Consider the following 17,650-nt stretch of genomic DNA (forward strand, 5'->3'; position numbering starts at 1 on the left):
AGACCTAATCCAAAGCCACTGAAATCAATGCTAGACTTACCACAGGCTTCAGTTGTCTTTGCACCAGGCCTCATATCACTCTCTTCTAATTGGACTGTATTTATTAATCACCTTGCCTCTCAGAGATCAAAATAACCTCTTTTCACATTTAGTACAATGACAAGTGGCCTGGTTCACACAAATCAGTGAAGCTGAAGCAGGGTGACACTGGCCTCTTGAATAGTGAGCTCATTATTGTAGAGAGAACAGTTAACTGTACAGTAATGCAGGTGCATAGAGGAAGATCCTTGATTTTCTTCGAGAGAAAAGCCTCAGTGGTTTTCCTATTAGGAAGAATTTTTAATCAAAAACTAAACCTTACTGCAGATTAGGGACAGCATGGGGAGTGTAAAAACTCCAGATAGTGGGTAAATTATTGTATAATGTTGCTGAAATGCTCTGATTGAAGGGTTTGATTTTTTTAAGGGAAGAATCTTTTAAACTATAATCAGTCTCTGTCACTGTGCTGGCCCATAATACCGTGTCTTTCACTAATCTTATTTTCCTGTCTCTCTGTTTCGCCTTGCTTTTGAAATGTTATCTTTTCTAGGATAATAAAGGTATACCTCCTGAAGGCCTTTTTCCTCTCTTTTTCAAACATCGGTTTATAAAGAATTTTGGTGTTGGAAAGTAATTGAATGAGAGTGAGTTGGAAGAGAGAGAAATGAAGAGAGTGGGAGAGAGTGGAGATAATACATACCAAACCTTGATGGGCTCACAGGCTCCATGTCCCTGGGACGTTGGCATTTGGGACTCTGTAAACCTCAAGGCTAATTGCAGTTTTCATTTATAAAAGCAAGAAAACCAGCCTTCAAATTGTGACCAAATGGCTAGTACAGAAAGTGATTTTTCCAAGAGATGGAGGATTATTTATAATTACCCCACAGCCACTCAGGAACAGCCTTTGGATTCCATTGCCTGGCTTTCTGATTTTGGGTGAGGAATCTAGAGTTATTTGAAAATGAAGCAGTGGTCACCTGGGTTGCTGCTACCAATGGTAATCAGTGTACTTCAACTTTCCAATCCCTTGGCTTTCCTCTGAGCCACAATCTCTACCGAGCAGCTCTCGTGGCATCTGGCCACAAGGATCAGAGGTCAGTCATGTGTGGAGTTTTGTCTAATAGCATAGTATTGATTAAAAGACTCCTGACTTCTAATCCTAACTCAAACACTAAAGCCATACAAAATTCATCTGGCTTTGGTTTTCACGACAAACTCAGACCAAGTTAGTCAAAGGGTTTGCTGAAGTTCATGAATTTTTCAAGGAAACTTGTGTTGATTTGTGCTCTTGCATAGATATGATGCAAAATTCATGGCTTTGTATGGGTTTCTGACACAAAACTAGGTGAAACTAGATGTTCTTGCATGAGTTTTGCTTTGAGATTCAGGTCTGAAACTCAAAGCAAAACACACACGGTGAAAACACACATGAATCAGCACTGAAGGATGTACTCACACAAACACCACATATAATGTGGAACTATAAGAAATAGCACAAATAAGTTTCTGCATGGTCCATATGGCACTGGATGACTGGTTTTTCTGAATATATCTTGTTACTGGTTAGCAACAAATATGACCTTGAACAATGGATACATGAACATGAATCATTAGATGGAAGCAGTTACATAATACCTACATAAATCCTCCCACCTTGTCTCCTATACCTGATATTCCTGTGGAGGTTAAAATCTCTCGTTTCATTGTTTGTTCATAGGATCTAACCTATCTTACAGAGTTCTTAGAAAATCAGGCTAAACAAAAATATGCGGTTTCTTCAATTTTTCCAGTAACTGGAACACAAACCATATATCTTTCAATCTCTAAAATATTTATGAAATGCCATAATTAATGTCTGAACAGACTCAAACATTCTGTATATATGTAACCCATCCGTGTACACTGTGTGGAATATAAGCAGTTTAACAGCTCACTATTATGACTGTCTCATTAAGCCCTCCTTCCTGTTCACAGAGACTGGCTGAGCACACGCAGATTGATGTTGCTCAGTGGAGAATAACAGGAAAGGCAGCTGAGCTTGGCTGCTATCAAAGGGGAGAGAGAGAGAGAGAGAGAGAGTATGTATGTTTGTATCATTTCTTCATATAAACAGGTTGGAACCTTCACTGTGTGGTGTGTCTACACCATGAAAAGTCTGACCTACTTCTACATCGCAGCTGCACTGATACAAAAACTCTAGTGTAGAGTAGGCACAGTCATTTTTTAAAGAAAAAAATATTGATGATGTGTTATTTCTGCTGGGAAGCACCACTGTTATTTTTAACGAACAGGCACAGTCCAGACTGAACTATAATACCTACCATGTGCTTCTTATGATTGCCCAATAATTTACCATCCTCATACATTCTGAATAGCTGAATTCTGCTCACTAGTTAAGCCTTTAAAATTTCCATAATCATACGCTAGGTGATATTTGATTCTTAAAGTCTTAAAAAAGACTGGGGCCTAAATCGGTTTCTTTATGTCAAAGTCAGAGATTATATATCCCAGTGGTTGTTTCCCTTCTCCCCTTTTCCCTCAGAAATCCATCACTAATTACCATTAGCATGTTTCCAGGGTGAAGCCTATCAAGCCCTCAGACTCAGACTTGTTGTGCTGCAGCAGCAACAGATCTTTCCTTGCCTTTACTCCACACATCCTCACTTTATTGTCTCCACTTCCAAATAGCAGCAACCCCAGCATATGATTCCTTAGGACACTAGAATATCCCACATAACTATTGAGTCATTACTGCCTCCTGTCGTCACAGTCTGGAATGCCAACAGTTTTTTCCCCACTCACCATATTTTTTTTTTGTCCTTTTGGGGATCGATCCTGCTCCCATAGAAGTGAGAGGCAACATTCTCAAAGACTTAAGGGGGGGTTATAGCCTCGCTCTTTAGTAATACCTCTTTCCCTACTCTCACGTGCCTGACTTCTTCACCTCCCTAAGTCTCCTCTCATGCACTCATTCCAATTTTCCCTGTCCTCTTTTTCACTATAATGCCACTGGCTCCTCATTCACTCTCAAAAGACTTGACATAGAAACAACCTATGTAGACTTGTGATTTAAAAACAATCACAACACCACATCATTTTGATACATTCTGTGCTTTCTGCAGCAAAACATTTGCAGACACATTTTGATATGTTATCATAGGCACAGATTATTTGGGACTCCTGTCACTCAGCACATGTGGAATGTTCAAATACACCCTGGATTAACAATTTCTAGCTCTCCCAGGCGCATGTATTCTAAAGGAGGATTACACATCGTCTGCTGTTTGAAACCTGCCAGACCACCCTCCTGCTGGAGAAAGTAATCGGCTTCTGAGTGTTAAAATTGAAGGTCCTGATCTTGCAAACATTTATGTATGGATTTAACTTTAGTCACATGAGCAGTCCCATTGATTTCATAGTCCCATTGGTGTCAGACTAAAGCTAAGCATACGTGCAAGATCAAGGCCTATGTTTGCAGAAATGTGAACGAACTTCTTACCAGAGAAGATTAAAAGAAGGGAGTGGGGGGGAGGAAGAGAGGGAAAATGGAAAACCTGGTTCCTCTAATATTCAATGCTAATATTTTTGCCCAATGGTTATGCTATATTTACCATTACGTTGTATTGCTAGGCCTAGTTTACTAAAGGAAAACCATTTCTCCTTGGAAAAAAATGACCTCACTGTACATTAAGTGGTGGGGGACACTGCCTGGCTAGTAGAAAAAGGTCTGTGGCCCCTTTAAAGGCTGGAGAGTGACTTGCTGCAGCAGGTTTAGACCAGGTTAGTGTGGGGACACCGAACCATTTCCCGCCTTTCCCCTCCCCCAGGTGACGAGGAAAGAGGGGAAGCTGTTTAGGTCCACACCAGTACAGGAAAAGCCCTCTTTTACCTGTATTAGGTGGAGCAGCAGTAAAAGTAACACAGCCGAAGCAAACTTCATTCTTTTACGGTGCCACGTGGTAGAAGACGTCACTTCAAGGCGTACAAGGTGTAGCGGATCACCCAGAGCCTGGACATGTAAGTGAATGGATTCCATGCCAGGAGACTGACACAGCTGGCAGAGGTGACTGTGGCCAGCACCAGGTGGAGGTTGAAGGGGCAGGGAGTAAAAGTGAGTCTCTTTATTCAACGCTACAATGGGTGTCTGTAAAGGGAGCCTCCTGGGGCTTCAGAGAACCTGACATCTCGGGAGATTTAAGTGGGAGAGGGGAGAGTGGTCACTTACCGCCTCTCCCCCCGGCCACGGGCAGGAGACATCAAACTTAGTGAGGGCAGCAGAATTAGCGAATTGGGCTGCAGGGGGATCTGGTGTCCTATGAGTGTGTCGTGGATGTCTGGGGTACACACACCCACTACAAAAGCTAATGGTATTACACAGATGTTGCAAGCTAACTTTCAGTTCTTGCAGCAGCTGGGTCCTTCCTTGAGTGGGAGTTCTGGAGTGGTCATAATGGAAACCCATCACGGGCCTGAGTTTGGGAGACAGACAAAAGTTAGGTGGGGCAGACCCCCTCACCAGACGGTGGGAGACCTTGATGAGGGCAGTAACTTATGAGCACCCTACAACTCAACTACTGATAGGGGCAGCTGAGGGTAGCAGGGCCCCATGCCATTCTGAAGCACACAGAACATACATGAGACCCAGGTGGGGAATCAGTGTTAATTTTCCTTTGTGTTTGCATTCCAGGTGAGATGGGCCAAGCAGACGATGGTGTGGATCGGTGGGCACAGCATCGTTTACTGGCCGTATAGATGATGTTCCCGGTTGTCTGGAGTTTCGCAGCTGGCCTCAGTGATGAAGCTGGCATGGAAGGAGGGGCATGCGATGGGACCAGCTCGTCCCTTATGTGCACTGTGGTGACCTCTGAACCGGCACCAAACATGATTGTGTTTCAGTTCAGGGAAAATGACTTGGGAACATATAAAGGGGTTGATCAGAGCCAAGAGAGACTTGGGGCAGATCTTGGAACTTTTTCCAGGAGTAAAAAGGTGTGGTGGGGAGGTTGACAAGGCTAGAAGGAATGTGAACGGAGGGGCGGGGGGGGGGGGGGGGGGGGGGGGGGTAGCTTGATAATTTCTCATCCAGACTTTGGAGAGACAAGGTGGGAGAGGTAATACCTTTTATTGGACCAACTTCTGTTTGTCTCTTTCACCAACAGAATAAAAGATATTATCTCACCTACCTTGTCTTTCTGATACCCTGGGACTGGCACAGCTACAACACCACTGCATATCATCCAGACATCGCATTCAGGGCACAAGATTTATTCAGGAGGATGAGATCCATCTGTCAGACTTGAGAGCTGACATGTTGTGTGCCGATATTAGACAGACCTTTAGTAGACATCGGAGAACCTGGCTAGGTATGGAGTGTGGGGATAGACAACCAAGCTAATTGCTGCTGCCTTCTTGTGGCAATATCCAGAATAGGAAGAGATATGGTAAAAGACTTAAAAGATGTATTCTTTAAAGGAGCAGAAACAGGGGCATTCAGAGCACTTATGACTGGTACAGCAAGGAGCCAACCCCTCCTTTTTTATAGCCCCTCTAAACCCTCAGTTGAAGGGGAAGGGGGGGCAAGTCCCAGCAGCGGGATGGCTGGGGACCAGGATGGGTAAAGGGGAAGGGCTGACAGCAGCCCTCTGCTCCCCAGTTGTATGTAAATTATTTTGGAATTACCTGCACTGTACACTTTTATCTGCCAGTTACTCCCTGACATTTAGGAATAAAGTTGCAGCCTAATTAAACCACACCCAGGTCTCCTATCTGCCTTCCAGCATATCCAGATGATCCTGAATTGTGCTGAAATGCTTCACTTGTGCGAATTTAAAAATTCTTTTTTATCTTGTGCTATTTGCTATGGAAAATGGTTGCCTTGTTATAGCCAATGTATACATATTGAAAGTCCAGTAATGATAATCACTTTTAGAAATGTTCCAGAGGGGTAGCCGTATTAGTCTGTGCACAGCAAAAACAACGAGAATTCTGTAGCACTTTAAAGACTAACAATTTAATTTCAGTAGGCATATACTTTCGTGGGCTTCAGCCCACTTCCTCAGATGCAGTTGGTAGAAATAATACAGCAAATATTTCATCCACCGACCCCATTGTTGTCTATGCCTTTGGATATGTATATGTTGCCTCCTATATATGTTGCCAATATTTGCTGTATTATTCTTAAAGTGCTACAGAACTCTCGTTTTTACTGTTGGAAATCTTACTGTTATTTTTGCTGTTCTACTTTCTTAGCTAAAGAGACTAAATAAATTCCACAAAATTAAAGTGGGCCCACAGAGCAAGAAAAGTGTTATTAGGTATAAATACAGGCCTTTTTTTTTCTCCCAACCATTCTGAAAATATGGAAAAAACAATTCACACAGCAGGTAACAGTTGATTAGAAAATGTCTGATGTATCCTAGAAAAAAATCTCTCATATGAACTGATTAGGCTAAAAGATACTTTAACTAAACAAAAGAGTTCACATTATGCCATTGGTAATACCAGTAGACCAACACCACTTCAGAATAAAGTATCAAGAATTGCCACCTATAAGGCAATTTAATTAAACTTGCTATTCTGCATCAGTTATCTCACTAGGTGTTAACGTGAATTTCCATTACATGTTATTTGTTATTTTCCTTAACAAAATAAGAATTAAAATATGGCAGTATAACAACAAAGATGGAAGAAAGGCTCATTTACAGTATTTCTATATCCCTTCCCAGCACAATTGTCATTAATGATCTATTATATTATTAATAAAATCTCTCTAGATGCAGTGTTCTGTCAGGATGTTTAGTAACAATATAAATATTATTTATACTAAAAATATTATTATGAGCCAAGAACATTATGAGCTAAGAAAATTTAATGAAATGATCTGTTTCAACAGTCCATTATTAACGTGTGCGAGGACTGTGTCTACCTCAAACCAACTGTGTTTTCAAATATTAATTTTCCAAGGCAATATACCTAACATTCACTTAGTCAAAATTAGAAAACACAAATTGTCCTTTCTGCAATAAATGTAGATGTAAATTCATTATTGTTGCATTACAAATATGTATCACTCTCTAATTATGAAGTTGGAGAGAGAAGATCCACAAATAGTTATTATTTTTGAATATTTTAATATTTAATATTTTAATGACATCTTAGTTCATGGGAAAAAGTAGCCATTTGATTTAGTTGTAGCTATCACCACAGTATCTAGGATGTGTATTATGTCTTAATTTAAAAGTTACACGTATGACACCATGGGCACAGAGAATAGGGCTCAGAAATATAGCGGACCTGATTCTCTTTTTTATCAAAATGCCAGTAATTGTGTTAAATGCCCTGCAGCTCCACAAAAATAGCCCAACAGAAGAATATATCAGGTATTAACCTGCAATTGTTTTATAATATTATGGCAAATATTATTCATCATATTTACTAACAGTGGGTTTAAATGGGAGAAAGTAAAATTGCTTTAAAATAGCAAATGTCTAAGCAATGGTTTGACCTAATAAGGCATAAATATATGTAGTGTCAGTTATTCACTGTGTGCTACTTGGATACATCTGAATATTCTGTCCACATTCGCAATCAACCTTAGAAGGACAGATGAAAAGATAGATTTGCACCAAAGAGAAGTAGGAAAATATGTCCCTATAAATAAATAAATAGGGACATCCAGGACCCAATAAGCAAACACCGTAAAAACAAAATATTTATAGTTTCCATTCGACTTTTATCAATTGTTCCAACTCCTCATTAGCTATAGCATGAGTAAAAGATTCAGAAGTGCCAAACTGATTTAGCAGCCTAAGTCCCATTTTCTAAAGGGATTTAGGCTCCTAAATGCCAAAATCCAACTGAAGTTCAGTGAGAGTTAGGGTTTGTCTACACTGTCCTGCAGTTAAGACTACTGGGTGTGTGAATAGCAGCGTGCACCAAAATGCCACGCTAACTCCACCGTGTTGACGCTGTGGGTGTGAACGAAAAGGTTCCTAATGTAGTCCTCTTCAAACAGACTACACTAATGAAAACTAGCAATCTTTCAGTTCAAGTCCACAACATTCACACAGCGGAGTTACAGCATAGCAATTTGGTGCGCACTGCCATTCTCACACCCTTGTAGATCAAATTGCTGGACTGTACAGACATAGCCTGAGGCTCTGATGTTCCTAAGTCAGTTTTGAAAATGAGACTGAGGTGCTTTTGAAAATCTTGGCCTAAATCTGTAAGGGTTCGATCCTGAAAGGTGGTGAACAGCCTAACCCCACACTTGAGACTTGAGTCTCAAACTACACGGCAAATCATGGGCCAGATTCTGCAATATTTACTCCTGTATAACTTTGCTTTCAGTAAGTCTAGACCCAATGGCTATTTTATGGATGAGCAAATGGTTTGACAATAAAATCCATACCAGATCATTCAAAAGAATTTATTTCCATCCAGAAAATGCAAAGCAATTTTAAAGACATCAAGATTTGGATTAGTTTGCTGAGCCAATCATCAGCCATTAAAAACCCAGGGGCATACTAGCCAAATATTTCTTAGTGGATGCAGAATACAAAAGTGCAGAAGTGCTAAGGATTCTTGATCTTCCTTCCCACTTAATTCCTGACAAACAAAAACAGCTAAACCCAACAAACAACATATCCCAATAAACTATCCCAATTTATCCCAATTAATCCCAACAAACATGTTATTAAGAGAAATGTAAATAATATCCCCCACCTATTGAATGCTGACCATAACATTTTAAGTGGGATTTAACCCCAATTGGTAGGCCATGAGATGCTGATGTATCCGGTAGTGACAGAGGAGGAGTATGCGCATTGCATCTTAGGAGAAGAGAGAAGGTAACAAGAAAGTAGAAATTTTCTAGAGATTGAAAACCAGGCTCTCACTAGCCCAGTCTCCTTTCCCTTCTGACTGAATCTTTCACTCTTCGTGATCTAATCAAATGTTTCTCCTGTCATTATAAGGGGATATTGGACTTACCCTAGACCTGAAACAATTTAAATGCCAATCTCTGCAATTTACCAGAGGGAAAAGATGCCTGGGAAGTGTTCTGGAAGGAAATGCTCCATTCACTATGTTCCACAATCAGATACACTGCAGTATAAATTCTTCCGATAAGATTTTGTATTCATGTTTAAACTCTCATGAAAAAGATGACATTTCAATTATTCTGCTGTAGAGGATTCTGCTTGCCCAGCAAAATCTAAACTGTATGCTGGCATGCATTCAAGTGATATCCACTGTGTCCCTACTGGCTGAGCTGTATGGAAGATCTGAAAGAGGACAAAGGAGGAGACAAAACTAGATTTTCACTAGATCATAATTAAATACCTAGGCCAACTCCTGTACCCAAAAGGAGCCCCCGCAGACTTAAATCCGGTTCAATGCACATGTGTTGATTTGTTTGCATGACCTTAAATGATTGGGGTGAAATTCTGTGCTGCTAGTTGAAGAGGCGCAGCACAGAACTTCCACAGCAGGGGGAGGTTGGGCTGGAATGTTTTTCAGCAACCTTTGCAATTTCTTGATCCTGAGCTGGTCCAGGGGCTGAAGAGCATAGGACCCTATGCTGCCCATTACTGATTGATTCCTGCTTAGAAAGATCATAAGGGTCTTTCTAGAGCTGACAGCTAACTGAACTCAATTTAGGTTGGCCTGTGATTGAAGCTGTATGGCCCAGGCATTTTTGGTGAAGGGAGAGCTAGTGTAAGGATTTGAAGAGAGAAGTGATATCATCTGATCAACAAATGATGAAGATAAGACACCGCTTTAATTTACTTTATTATTTGTATTATAAATAATACTTAACATGCTTCCCTGCAGTCACCTGAGAGACCAGGGATGGAATAGCACAGAAACCAAATTATCATCTTGTACAGATGGACTGGGTGAAGCACATTGACAGCGTTGTGTAGGGAAACCTACACTAATCTTACCACTGTGGTACCTGTTCAGTGGATGGAAATCAATCCTCGTGAGCACAAAGTATAAAAAAACTAGTACTAAAACAAGCATTAAAAAGTTAGCAGACCTATATAGTGCAGAGCAATGAACCTCTTGTCATTCTTATTTGAACTGCTGTGATTCATAATGCAGAAGAGAACAAACATCATTAGTATTCTAAATCACAGTCAATGTGTTAATAGTGAAGTAGAAACGTTTTACTTCTGTACAGATATGTACACTGAGCAATTCTATGGCTGATTTTAATTTTTTACCAGCCTTTCAGTTTTGATGCAAACTATAATTAATTAGTAATGGTATCAAATATACTATTTATTATGTACATAATATTTGAGAAGTTAATATTTTAGGTAATACTAGTTTACAAAGCAAAGACACCTGCCTATTTTAACGCAGACATAATTAAAGATCCATTAACGACTTGTCAGCGATATTAAATTCAGTAACAAGGATTCTGATTGTCAGAGGAAACGTTTAATAAAAAAAAAAAGTAGAGAGTTGGATTCTATAGATATAATTTACCTTTCAGAAAGCATTTGATTTAGATTCAAAAGACTCAATATCAAGGTTAGTAAATGTTGCTTGTTAGTGGGCTTGAGCTATTAAGGTGGATAAAGAATAGTGTTGGATTTCAAAGACTGAGGGTGCTTGTGAGCAAGAGGCAACAGAGTAAACAGAAGTGAGTGGGTTGCCACAAGGGTCAGAAGAATGGTTTCATGAATTTTGCTCAAGAAAGGATTAAGTAGTAAGGTGATGAAATTTGCTAATGATGCAAGTCACTCACTCTTTGCACAAAGGGAAAGGGAAATAAAAATTAGAAGGATTTGGGTAGGCTAGGCAAGTCCCTAATATAAAGCAATGCTTCCATTTATTGTGCCAGTAGGATCAGTCTGAAGTGAGATGCAGCATGGAACTATACACCCCAAAGACAGCTTAAGGCAGGTACAGTACTTCCTCAAGCTCCCTGGTAAATGGGATATGCATACACATTGCACTGCCCCTTGGAACAGTGCAGTTGTTTACATGCGTCTCTGCTGGGTGGGACTGGTTGAAAATTTTCCATCATAACTGTTTTTCAACAGAAAATTGGGTTTTTGTATAAATGAAGTTTTCGTGAAAAGTACCCGATTTCCATTGAAAATGTAATTTAATTTTTTTTTAAACCAGAGTGCTCAAAAACGTATGTATTTTGGCTGAAAAACCAAACTATTTTGGTTTGGATATGCCACAGAAGTGAAAAGAAATTTAGTTTCCTTTTGTCCTTATTCTCTTCTATGAACCAAGCTCTCCATCTGGATTACCTCCCATAATACACCACCTGTCCTTACCAAGAGTGTATCATGGGACATTGTAGTCTGACCAAGGGGCTTGGTTTATAACAGAGAATGGGAGCATAAGGCACCTTAACAGCATTTCCAAAGTGAAATATTTTGTTTTTAATCTTTTCACAAAAAAGTCAATATTCTCACGGGGGACAAAAAGAAAACAAACATTCTCCAAACAATTCTATTGGCTACTGGCAGGAGACAGAGGCCATATACATGCTTTTTGCAGACTCTTTTGTGCTGGTTAGTGCATCTAGGCACTAGGAGAAAGTAAGGCCTGCATGGACCCTTGCACTAAAACTGTAAATGTCTCAGAAGGCTCCATGTGCCCTCCCTCCTTGTGCACCTGTGCAATGGCTAGTCACTATATAGACGTTAGTGCGAGAAATTTTATAAGTGAGTAAGTCCAGAGGAAAGTAATGGCATACATCTCAATGGTCACACTATATATCACAAAGTTTTAAACCAGAGAACAATAGTTGGGAGCAGTTGCTGGATTAAACCCTAGAATGTTTAATTTAGAGCTTTACGCTAAATATGACAAACTTTCTACAGTGTATAAATACAGTTATCAAATAGGTCAGTAAAAATTATTCTACCACTGTATACTAGCACGAGTCAAATCACATTTGGGATTTAGCACACAGGGGCCAATCACCATAATATGAAAATGATATGTAGTAAAAGAGTGCCGGGTGCACTCCAATAACTCATATAAGAAGCTGAGCTTTGCTACCAACTCCTATATCCAAGTCCAGTATTAAAATTTCTGAAGGGAAAAGGCATATGTCTGCATTCTACAAGGCTATTTCAGGTGATGCAAATACAAACAAGGGTGCCAGAAGTAAAGGAATTTAGATGAATATTAATTTACACAGATAATACATTAATATGTCATATATGTGTAATAAATGAAAAATACCGGCAGGAACAATTTTCAGTAGTTTCTAAAAGGAATCATATTTTGATGAGCATTATGGTGATGTAGACTGCAAATTCCAGGGAAAGAGTATGTCTGAACTTTTTGGCTTTATTCATCATTGATATTCCTGTGGGGCATGTCAGTGTAAGATTTCATTACAAAGAAAAATTATAGATATATTATTTCCTCTTTCAGAATTCTAAAGGATATTTACTCTGTAAGAGAGAGGCTATGGTGAATTTAAGCACACAAGAAGCATATATTAGTGCTTTTTTGTAGCTGGTTCAAAAATCCATTGCTAATGCAAAAATAAAACTATGACGCAGAGCTGCCATCTTGTGACTGAACATTGCAATAAAAATTGCATGTAGAAAAAAGGGTTTGGAAGTTAGGAACTCTGTTCCAAAAATATTTGCATCTTTCAGAGGAGACTTTCACAAAGTATTGTTCATGGATCACTTGCTGGTGCCCCAATTCAGCCAGATATTTAAGCACCAGTCTAACTTGAAGTATGCAAGAAGTCTGGTTGGTTGGAACTACTCACTTTTAAAATTATATATGTGCTTAAGTACCTTTCTGAATTATAGCCATGATTCCATTTTATCCTGCTTTATTTTCACATTAAAAGGAGCAAGAAATACACTGAATGCTTTCCAAATGTTTCTTCTTCATGTAAGTAATTTCTGTGAATGAGAGATGGTTCAGGTGGTCAAGTATAGTGGTAAAATCTCTGTGTTAAATTCTGGCCCACAATACAAAACCATTTGAGAACCCCTTTATTAGCAAAGGATTTTTCTATATATTACTGTTAATTTTAGTCAAAACTCCCATTGACTTATGCATGCACAGGATCAGGCCCCACAGATGTGTTAAGATATTGTGAAGAAAATAATAGACAGAATCTTGCACAGCCTGTCATCTGAATAGCATTTAAATTGCATAAAACACATATCCTCATGAATACAGATTTGCAGGACTGGGCTCTAAATCTTTGATAGAAGTACTAGGGTCCAATCTGAAGTTCTCGATGTGGTTCAATCTGTATGGGAATGGTCAATGAATGTCGGAGTGGACACTGAAGAGAAAAGCAAGAAAAGGAAATAAAATAAATCCCAAAATGATAGTTGTGTAACCTAGACGGCAGATTCCTGTTCCTAACATAATTTCTGTTGAACTGTACTTTTCTGGCAATATAGAAATATAGAAAATATTTTGCCCTTGCTGTGTGACTCTTCATTTTCCCAATATAAAGTCACACAAAAAGACATCATGGATGGAGAGAGAATAGAGGCAGGAAGTGCTTCCAATATATAAGAATTTTGCACAAACAATTTAATATTTGATTAAATTAAAATAGGTGCTGAAAAATGGATGTTGGTAATGTGTGTGGCAATACAGAATGGCAAGTTGAATGGCAAGCACTTGAATATACATCGGTTTGATTTAAATCAGGAAAATGATGTTGGTTGAAAACCAATATTATAATTTTTATAAGTAGGTCCTATTGGTTACTTGCAGATTTGAATAATAAAAAATCCCAATATATAACTAAATATGTACATTGTGTCTTTAAACTTGACTTTTCAGAGATAAAAGAAAAAATTAATTAAAATGAAAGCAAAAACTGATCATATTTAGCACTGCCGCTCCCCTTGTCTAGTTTGTGACTAAATGTCTTGTTCTGAAAGACTTCCTTGCCATTCCCCTTGTGACAAAACCTGAGCCTGGCCTGCTTCCTCTGCATGTCATACAGAACCTACATTCATTTTTGGCTTTTGGCCCAAGGGTAAATGACAGGCAGTGTAAGAAAGGTTATACATCTATCGGTAACCAAGGACTTTTCATATTATAATCTTATATTAGATAAGAAAATGGGAGTTTATATATGGTATTAGTGGCATAAAGATAGGGAATACAAAATAATAAGCATTAAGTAACAACCTTAGATGGACAAAACACTTATATGGACGATGCTGTCTTAAGATCAGTTTTAAGATTATTTAAGAAAGGCCCTAAATGTATAGATATAATGTTCAAGCTAACGAGTTTGAGATAAGGCTCTCATATAATTCTTCAAAAGGCAGCTTTATGTATTGCTGAGGGTCACTTTAGTGACATTAACATTTTGAATGTCTTTTATAATACTTTGTTAGCTATATGAAAGTGTTAGGTGACTGAGAATTAACTCTAACTGAAATCTGAAATGGCCACAAAGTTTCTGTCTGCTGGTTTTCTGTCAAACCTTCTCGAAGACAGTACCTGGGACCCAATTCACTCCTGCACTAGAGCAGTGTTCAGGGTAGATGGCTTGTGCCTCTGCAATCCATTGGGTTTTGAGAGCAGTTTGGTCCCTGGCATAGGCTAGAGTAGCCATGAAAGGTACCTTAAATTGGATTCCAGCTACCATAACCCCTACAAACTTTGAAGCAGAAGGAGACTAGCCAGAAATTCCCCCAACCAGACTCCTTGCTCCATTGACAGGCTTGGTTCCAGTGTAGGAATAAAATTGTAATTGTAACCCTGTAGCTTAATTCAGAGGTTTTTAATTGTAATTGTAACCCTGTAGATTAATTCATAGCTTTCAATTCATACCCTTATTTGTGTCAACCTCTATATGGTTATTATTGAAATCGTGTAACATTTGAACTTCTCTCAGTCATACTCCACATTGTGAATATAAAACCCCATTTTGACCTATGTACTCCATCTTGTGTAAAAACCCCATTTTGACCCTATGTACTCCATCTTGTGTCAAACCCTTTCTAAACCTTTAGATGAATAAGATAGTTATCTGAACAAGGTATGAATGGAGGCTGTATGTGTGTGTGAGTCAGACCCAAACTGCCAGCTTGTCTTGATGAAGTTGTCCTGATGAAGTGTGAAGTCCATCCTAGGCTGAAGAGTGTGAACATAGCCCCAAAAAGCAAAGAAGGATCCACCCCAGAAAAACTTAATCAAACTTAATCAAACTTAATCAAGACATCAAAGAACAAGCTGAAAGTCACGTCTGCTATTGTACCAGCAATCAAGGGTCACAGAGAAGCGACGTGACACAGCAGAACTGAAAACCTATAAAAGACTGGGTGAGATTTCAAGGCTTTGGGGGAAAACAGCGTTCTACACATCACCTAAAGAAGAGCGTCGGTGCGCGCCCGACAAGGACCCTGCTCTCCTCGTGCCCAGCTTCCCTGGCCAGGTAGCTGCCACGAGCCACGAACTCCAGCAACGAACCCTAGCTACGATCTCAAGCCACAATCAGGACTGGTAGCTATATATAACTATAGAACGCTTTCTGGTATGTTTGGGCGCGTGTATGTGTGTGTGTGTGTGTGTGTATGTGTAGGTTTAAGTTAGTTATTATTTTAGTTTCTGTCAATAAATGCAGCATACTGCCTTTTCCCCTTGAAAAAGTCCCGAGTGCTTAATTTTGCACAACACCATCCCAGCACATACCTACCTCTTCAGAGCATACCCCTGTGCCAAGAACCCTTGCAAGGTGAAGTGTAGAACCAGAGTGGTAGGGAGGTATTTCCTCAGGTGGATTTATGAATTAACTGGTTAATCAGTTGCCCAGACTTCTAAGAACTCCCCAGGCCACGGTTCCATTGAAGTCACTGGTGATAATACTATGTTTGATAGTGGGAGTTGGATCAGTCTTTTAAGTAATTAAGAAGTCAATTTACATAAATAATTATATGACTATCATAGCAGCAAATATCATGTCAGCTTTTAAATATTATGACCTTTAAATATAGGTTATTTTTTATCAAACAGTTGATAGCTAATTTGATCGTTCTGTTTTGTTAATCCAAATTAAACATCCATATATATCCTTGAAGATTAACATACCCAAATTAATCCAATTATAATTTTAGTGCTTGTGTACTTTTAAGTTAATCACATGGCATTCAACTATATCTTTGCATGTATTTAAAGAAACATTCTTAAGTAGTTTATGTGCCAAACGTAACTTACCTAAAGGCTTTTGTGCATGGCCGCACAATGCAGACTATGGGGGCATGAATTGCAGTGCAGACTGAAGTGTTGTGCTGTAACTGCCCTATAGAGACTCAGAGTGCAAACTAAAGAATACCCAGTTTGTATTAAAATAGTGCTGTTTTAGCCATTATATTAACGTAATGTTCAAAATGTACATCTATATCTCTATATACTGTTGTGTTTTTTTCAGGAAGTCTGCTGTGTGTGCACATCCATATACTATACCGGCACAAATATAGATAATTAATGTTTTATATATTTATATGTAAAATTGTATAACCAGTTTTAAAAAATCTACATTAAAAGAACATTATTAAGGTTACAAAGTCAAGCATTAAAAAGTTTGAAATGCCAGAATTCAGGTTGCTTGTCACCTGTGCAACCTTAAACCCCTCCCCTTCTGCTTATGATATAGTCTTTATTTACATCTTCAGATGCTATTTTTTACACAGAGCTCTGCCTCATTCAGTCACAGAATGGGCAATGATAATTTGTTTTCTTCTCTTTGTTCAATGTGTGGCTCCATTCCTTATTTATGGCACACTATTCAAACCCCTCACTGAGGACAAAATCATTCGTTTCCTCCTGGGTTTTTCGATGGCACTCTTCACTATCATATCAGTGTTTCACAAACATTAATGAATTTATCTTCAGAATGCCCTGTAATATAGATAGGGAGCTGAGACACAGAGAAATTAAGATCAAAAGTATCCGCAAAATTTGCGTATCCAATTTGAAACACATAGAACCTGATTTTTCAGAGTACTTAGCACTGTACAGCACTTTAAATGTTCCAAGTATAGCTCTCATTGACTTGAGTTGCATTGTGAATGCTCAGCACTTCTGCAAATTAAATCACAGGGACTCAGGTCAGGCACCCAGGAAAACACAATTAGTGACTGCCCGTGAAAAGTTGGTTTAAGAAACTTGCTTTGCATCACATAGGAACTCTCTGACAGAAGCAGGGATAGAAACCAGTTCCCCAGGGCAGCATTCAGCTGCCTTAACCAAGAAACCATCCTTTGTTTTCCCACGATCCCCTATTTCGTTCTCTACATACCTTCTAACTTCTGCAACAAAGGCAGCTGGGCTTTTTCACTACACAGCCCTGATTCTTCTTTAGAGCAGGTCCATAATGTTAATTGAATGAGATAGGAATCCTGTGGAATAAATAGTATGAGTGATCATATAACTAAATTAGCATAATGCATATGCACAAAGGGAGCAAATGAAGGCTATAAAAGCCAAATTTGGGCAGATTTTCACAAGGATGGCAAAAGGCACATCCCTAACATCTGACCAACTTTACCTATAAATCAGCACACTAGCCAGTTTGTAGAAGTAGCACAAGTTGATTGGCAAATGCAGAGATGTGCTGAAACCATTCATA

General features: G+C 39.0%; 1 long non-coding RNA gene across 5 annotated transcripts in view; it reads right to left on the reverse strand.

Moving 5' to 3' along the window:
• The window catches only part of LOC137145603 (uncharacterized), a 322,274-nt gene that overhangs the window by 135,047 nt on the left and 169,577 nt on the right, over positions 1-17,650 (reverse strand). For all 5 annotated transcript variants that reach the window (XR_010917687.1, XR_010917689.1, XR_010917685.1 and 2 more), the window contains one exon: positions 17,321-17,420. This is a non-coding gene — a long non-coding RNA (uncharacterized lncRNA). The remainder of the gene's footprint in view (positions 1-17,320; positions 17,421-17,650) is intronic.

This window comes from Emydura macquarii, unplaced genomic scaffold, assembly GCF_026122565.2.
Source record: "Emydura macquarii macquarii isolate MOO-44397 ecotype Brisbane River unplaced genomic scaffold, CSIRO-AGI_Emac_v2 contig_3603, whole genome shotgun sequence".
NCBI lineage: Eukaryota > Metazoa > Chordata > Testudines > Chelidae > Emydura > Emydura macquarii.